The following is a 6,421-nucleotide window of genomic DNA, read 5'->3' as shown; positions in this document are numbered from 1 at the left end:
AGATCAAAGAGTCCCGCAAGGATCACGCCGCGAGCTACCTAAGAAAAGACTCGACTCGCTGCTCGTGGGAGGGAGGGGGAGGGAGGGGAAGGGGAGGTCCTTTGACGAATACTTATGGAAATAATCCCTCGCTTGGTCTTTACTATTTACGCTCGATAAGATGCACTGGATATGCATGGATGGATGGATAGGGGGAGAGAGAGAGAGAGAGAGGGGTTATGAATTGTTCTTTTATGATTTGTCTCTTGTCGACTGTTTTGGGCCCCTTTTTCTTCTGATTTGGAATATGTTCTCGTTGGAATTTATGGAGGACAGTCGAGGATCGATTTTTTAAACAACGTGCATTAAAAAATTTAGGGAAGGGAATTGCACAACGTTTTGAACTTCGTGGTTTATAAAAGGAAAAAATGAAAACGGGAAATGGAAAGAAGACGGTGAGTGTACGACAAGAAAGCGAAGAACACTCGAGGAAAAAGAAAATTTCTTAAGAATCTCTTATGTCGAGAAGAAAGAAAGAAGGTTTGTATATACACGAATAGTTTTGCCTCTTAGCTTCAATCGTGCAACCACCTATTATTTACAACCTCCTAATCTATGAATTATCTTCCAAAGAAAATATACTCGATTCCCTCCAACTCTTCTTTCAATTCTCTCCAAATCATCCGTGGACGAGATCCATCGTTCGAATTTAATTGTACCTCCCGTTTCCAAAAATAAAATCGAACAATTTCTTTCACACGGACAACGAGTATAATTCTCGATAAAAAAAGAAAAAAATTGGCAAAATCAAACTCCTCGAGGCGATCGTATCCTCGAAGATGATAACTTTCACGGAATAATCCTCGCGAAATCCCTTAAAATCCCGATTGGAAATTGGACTCGTAGGATCCTCCCTCCTTGGAACAAGATGAAGAAGAAAAAGAAGAAGAAGAACGCGTCGAAATGCCAAGGATCCTCTCCCTTCGTCGCGTGGCCGCACGAAACGGTTTCACGATCGTCTGGAGTCCAGCTGTCCGCAGTCCCCTCGGAAGGGTCTCCGGACGGTTGACAAAGCAATTTCACGTCCGAGCTGCAACGCGATCCGATGAGTTTCCGTTGGCCTCTTCCCCTCCACCCTCTCCCTCTCTGTCTGCCCCCCCTCTCTCTCACTCTTCCCCTGCCTCCCTCCGGTTATTTGCTCTCGAGGATTCGCGCGGCTCGCATTAATTGCAGGACAAACACGCGGCACGTTCCGCTCGCTTGACAATTTGCTCGACGACAGACCTAACAGGGCCATGTTTCTTGGACGTTGCCGGCCAGTCGGATGGACAATGGATTTCGTGCCGGGCCTCGCCCGCTCTCTTGGGGGTTAATTGGTCTTTTGGGAGTTTCTACGAGTAGGTTAGAGTTGTTTGACTGCCTTGGTTTGGGATGATAATAATTGCCGGCCACGCTTTTGTCGGCCAGAGAGGCGAGGAAGGGGTGGAAAGGTTCTTCTTCGCGACGACATCCGATTCTTTTCTTCTAACGAACGAATGGTTAAATATGGTGGTGAACCATAGAGGAGAGGTGTGTGACTTGAGGTTGGACAAGAGTATGGGTATTTGTAGTAAATGAAAATTGATATTTATTCGTGGCTATTATGTAGTCGAAAATAAATTATGGAAGTGAGTTCAGGTATTGAATTTTACTGAACAATATTTTTCAAACCGTACACCCTACTTCCTGTTCTTCCAAACTTTCTCTTATACAGAAAAATTTTTCAACAACGGACAAATTCTTCGACCATACTTCTCACCTCTGGACCCAGCTCGCGACATCCCTTGATCTCCATTTCGTGCAATTTTCATTATCCCAAGATCCTTATCCCAAGGGGTCCTCCTGCCATCCTCGAAGAAGCTTATTTTCACGATTGAAATTTTCCATTTACAACTCTATTTCACCACGTATCTGTTCGTGGACCCAAACGGACTCACGAAGACTTAATTTAATTTGCCAGGAGAACTCGCGTCAAACGAGTTTACCAACGCTGCTTTGCCTTCGAATGAGAGTGCTGTTGCAACAAAGAAGAAAAAATCTCGACAACATCTCGTTCGAAACGCGATTTTTCCAAAAATCGGGACAACATGATGGATCGTCCATATGGAAAGTGAAATCTTTTTCAAGGAGGTGGACCATCCCACCTCCTACCTCCCCTCCTCGAACGTGCGAAATAATATTAGCTCGAGACAGTCCCGATAAGACGGTTCTGCAACACCGTCGGGGACCGGTTATCGTTTTTCAAGATGGATGGCTCTCGTGTCTCGTGTATCGTTCTGGGGACAGGTGGGTGGCAAAAAAGGAGTCTTTCGCAGTCTGGCGGTCTTTGGAAAATTACAAGGAGGCAGGCAGGGGGAGAGGATAAGCCTAACTATACTTGGAACAACTATACTTTCTTCCTCTCCTCTCATCTCCTCCTTTCCGCAGTTTGGAGATTATTTTTTCTTTTCTTTTTTTTTAAGGGGTGAAAGTTAAGGAAATCGATCTCGATCGTGCTCGAGCGAGAAATAAATAAAACGCGGGCCGATTTCTCTCTTTTCAGCGGAAAATTCCAATTTTCTGAGCTATTTGACGGATCAATCGGGTCCGTCGATTTCGTTCTCCCCGATACACTTTAACCAGAAAGTCATGTTCGATCGTATCGTATACGTTCGCGATATAAAGGTATATTATCGTGGAAGGCCGGCAATCAGGATGTAGGGAGGGAGGGAGGGACAGTTGAGGGACCAGTTTGTTACCCTTGGCGAGGCAAATGGATCGTGATCGACATCTGGGTTGAGTCAGCACGGTCAACCAGGGGGGATCAAAGGTTGATTGTTTCGAGTGTGACTATATACTGTAAGATCTTGGATGAAATCCACCATTTTCTTTTTTTCTTTTTAATCATTCCACCTCGTGAAAAAAAATTAATTTCGATAATAACGATATATTATTTCATCGATCCCGAAATCGAAAACTGAAGATGAGATGAAATTTAAATTAAATCGACGAAAAAATCGGGAGAGAATGGGAGAAAAAGTGTCCAAATCAATCGTATCGTCAATTTTCCTCGTTCTGAAGAGAAAAGGGAGGAAGGGGTGATCTAAAAATAAGATGAAAAAAGGAGAAGAGAAAAATGGAGAGGGAACGAAGGGAGGCAGCCAGCCAGGCAGATAACCGAATGAAGATTTGTATGAGCCGGAAGATTTGTGTCAGCCTGTCGTGATTTTCATCTAGCCCCTTCTTCTTCTTCTCCCGGCCAAATGACGCGGAAACAGGGCAGAAATTAAAGTCGCTCGTTAGGGCGAAAACGGTTTCGAAGTCGAACGAATCGAACGGAGCCGTTCACCCGCGAACGCAGATTCGATATTCGAGACACAAAGGAGATTCGACGAAAGAGGCGGAGAAGATGAGTGGATCTCGTGTCACTACTTCCCTAATATTAAATTGGATCAACACACGTTTCACGGATATCCCTTGAATTGCCCCCTCAACCTTGTCTCTTTTTAATCTCTCGAGATAAATAAATAAATAAGAAAAGTGCGAGACGATCGTTAAATATGATCGTTGGTTTTTACCGACTGTCGGTAAGTTGTTTCGATGGATTATTTATTTAATTCTCGTTCCAAAGAAAAAAAAAAAGAGAGAGAGATTTGTGAATAATCGATTCTAGTGAATCGTCCATCGTCGTAAAATCTCGAATTCTCTTCGAGAAAAAAAAAAAAAAAAAGGGGGGGATTTGTGAAAAATCCGTTTTTTGGAATCGTCCCTCGTCGTAAAATCTCGAATTCTCTTCGAGAAAAAAAAAAAACAAGAAGAGTTTTGAAATTTCTGTGATTGGGTTTGGTACGATGTAGTAAAATGCAGGATTCGATTCAAAAAAAAAAAAAAGCGACGCGAACTTTTATCAGGGTGAAAAAATTATATAAACATTAAAATTCTCGTTAACAACGAATAAAAATTTCCACGAAAGCTTCCTCCTGATATATACACACACTGACGTTATCAACAATCGATGCCGGATAAACATAAAATCGAGGGAAAACATTGAATTGCAAAGCCGATAGGGTAGGGAAATTTTGACCTCGATTTTTTATTCAAACCTCTCCCTCCTTCCTCTTCTCTTCTCTTCTCTCCTTTTCCGTTACCCTTCATCATCATCCCGTTGCAAAATACGAAAAGGAAACCGAGGAGGAGGGTAACGACGTCCACTATCGACCACCACCGGATGGCCACACTTTCGTAATCATCGTAATTAAATATGCATCCCACAGCTCACGCTGAAACTGCTCGGTCTATAGGTTAATGAGGTTGATTAGAAGGTTTCGTTTTAATTAGTACATCGTGGCAAGTTTTCTAATCTGTTTCAGCGATGAAGTTTTCGAAGATTGAATATATCGGGATATCGACGAGAAGGGGTGAAAAGGGGTGAAAAGGTTTGATCGGTCGCCGCGGTGGGGGGACGATTCGTTTTATCTTGCACTTTCCTGAAAAGAGAGAGAGAGATAGAGAAGGGGTATGAACAAAAGCAAAAAAATTATTAATACTCGAAATGAAAATCTGCATATCTCCTGAAACAATTCCCGGTTAATTAATTTCACGCTTAATGATACGAATTACACTCTCATATTTTTAATTGATCAATTAAACACGTTTATTTCACGTTCAATTTTGTTAAACCGCGTACTCTCGACCGTATGAAAAAAAAAAAGCCAATTAAATACAATTTAATAACAACGAATGAGGGGAAAAATATATATATATATGTATATAAAGGAGCGATCATTTCCACATTTCCGTGCCCCATCATTGCCCGCTATACATCACGTTCACCATCTCGAAATTCAATTTCCCCCATTATCCGCGCCTTCAATCGAAACAATCGAAATTAAAGTCCCATTCTCCTCTCGCATAATTTTCATCTCGCAAATTGTCGAGATCCATACTTTTACGATTTAACGATACGCTAACAATAATATCAACCCCTTCGGTATTCTCGATTAAAATTGAATACGTCGATACAACTTTATCTAACTTTATCGAACTTTATTAATTGTTCGATAAAAATATATATCATCCTCCGATCTTGATGATTTTTTTTTTTTAATATCGATTCTCTCGCCACCTCATCAATACGGGATCTTTCTCCAGATCCTGAGCGAATTTTTATTTGATTGATTTTGTTAAAAAAATTATTTCTGACGAAAACATTTCTATTCGAAAATACAGTTTAGGTTAGGTTAGGTTTAAGGTTTTCATTCGGTGCAAACAATCGACGATCGGTCGATTAATTTGTAATTAATATCAATATTTACGCGAATAGTTGTCAAGTAGAAATTCGTTTAATTTCTTAATTACTCGCGTCTATATAATGCGAGTTCAGATCAGGTTAATAACTGTTTAATGAACTCAAATACTATGATGACAAATCGAGATCAGAAATAACTACAAAATATTTTTCTTTCTCGGGAATAAAAGAGCAAAAATAATTCTTTTCTTAATCTAATCTTTCCATTAACTTATCATATCATTAAAAAAAAAAAAAAATATAATAAAATAATTTCACAAAATTACGGAATACTTTCACCAAAAAAAAAAAAAAATTTCGAAAAAACTTTGGAATTTTTTTCGTGTTCCATAGCCAAAGTATCTTTCATTAATAACTGTTTAATGAACCCAAATATGATGACAAGTCGAGATCAGAAGTAACTACAAAATATTTTTCTTTCTCGGGAATAAAAGAGCAAAAATAATTCTTTTCTTAATCGAATCTTTTCATTAACTTATCACACCATTAAAAAATAATAATAATAATTTAATAATATAAATAAAATAATTTCACAAAATTACGGAATACTTTCACCAAAAAAAAAAAAAAAATCTCGAAAAAACTTTGGAATTTTTCTCGCGTTCCATAGCCAAAGTATCGCTCTTTCGAAAATGCCCTCGGACAGACGAATTTGCGCCCGTTTCTATCCGCGTAATAATGCGTGCCGCGGAAAGAATTTCTTTCACCTGTTTCCCCTCTTTCTTCCTCATTTTCCATCCCCCTATTTCGTTCCACTCCCCTCCCTCCACCAAGTTTCATTATCTTTCCTCTCCCTCTCTCCTTTTTTTTTTCGGCGAGAAGAGGAGGAGGACGAGGAGGAGGAAGGGAAAAACCGGCAAACTCACTTTGTAGCCGGCAGCTTTGTTGCTGAAACTGAATCACGGCCAGATCGCCGGGCAAATGAAGCGAGCATCGTTCTTTCTGTTTTTTAATACAGCGTGACGCAAGCTCGGAACAAAGGGATGAATTAACGACGCTGAAAAACGACGAATTCTCCGGGCGCTGGGCGCAAATACGTCACCGTGTGTCTACACCCTCCACCCGTGCGCGCATGTGCGCGTAGATTCGTCAGTTGGAGAAATTTTGGATTTTGTT

The 6,421-nt window shown here is 40.5% G+C and overlaps 1 protein-coding gene across 20 annotated transcripts in view; it reads right to left on the bottom strand.

The window, feature by feature from the left end:
- The window catches only part of LOC102680558 (polypyrimidine tract-binding protein 2), a 503,794-nt gene that overhangs the window by 147,882 nt on the left and 349,491 nt on the right, over nucleotides 1–6,421 (bottom strand). The gene's annotated exons all lie outside the window — the stretch shown is intronic.

Source organism: Apis dorsata, unplaced genomic scaffold, assembly GCF_000469605.1.
Source record: "Apis dorsata unplaced genomic scaffold, Apis dorsata 1.3 scaffold_73, whole genome shotgun sequence".
Classification (NCBI taxonomy): Eukaryota; Metazoa; Arthropoda; class Insecta; order Hymenoptera; family Apidae; genus Apis; species Apis dorsata.
The sequence above is the reverse complement of the archived record's forward strand: the minus strand, read 5'-3'. Positions and strand labels throughout refer to the sequence as shown.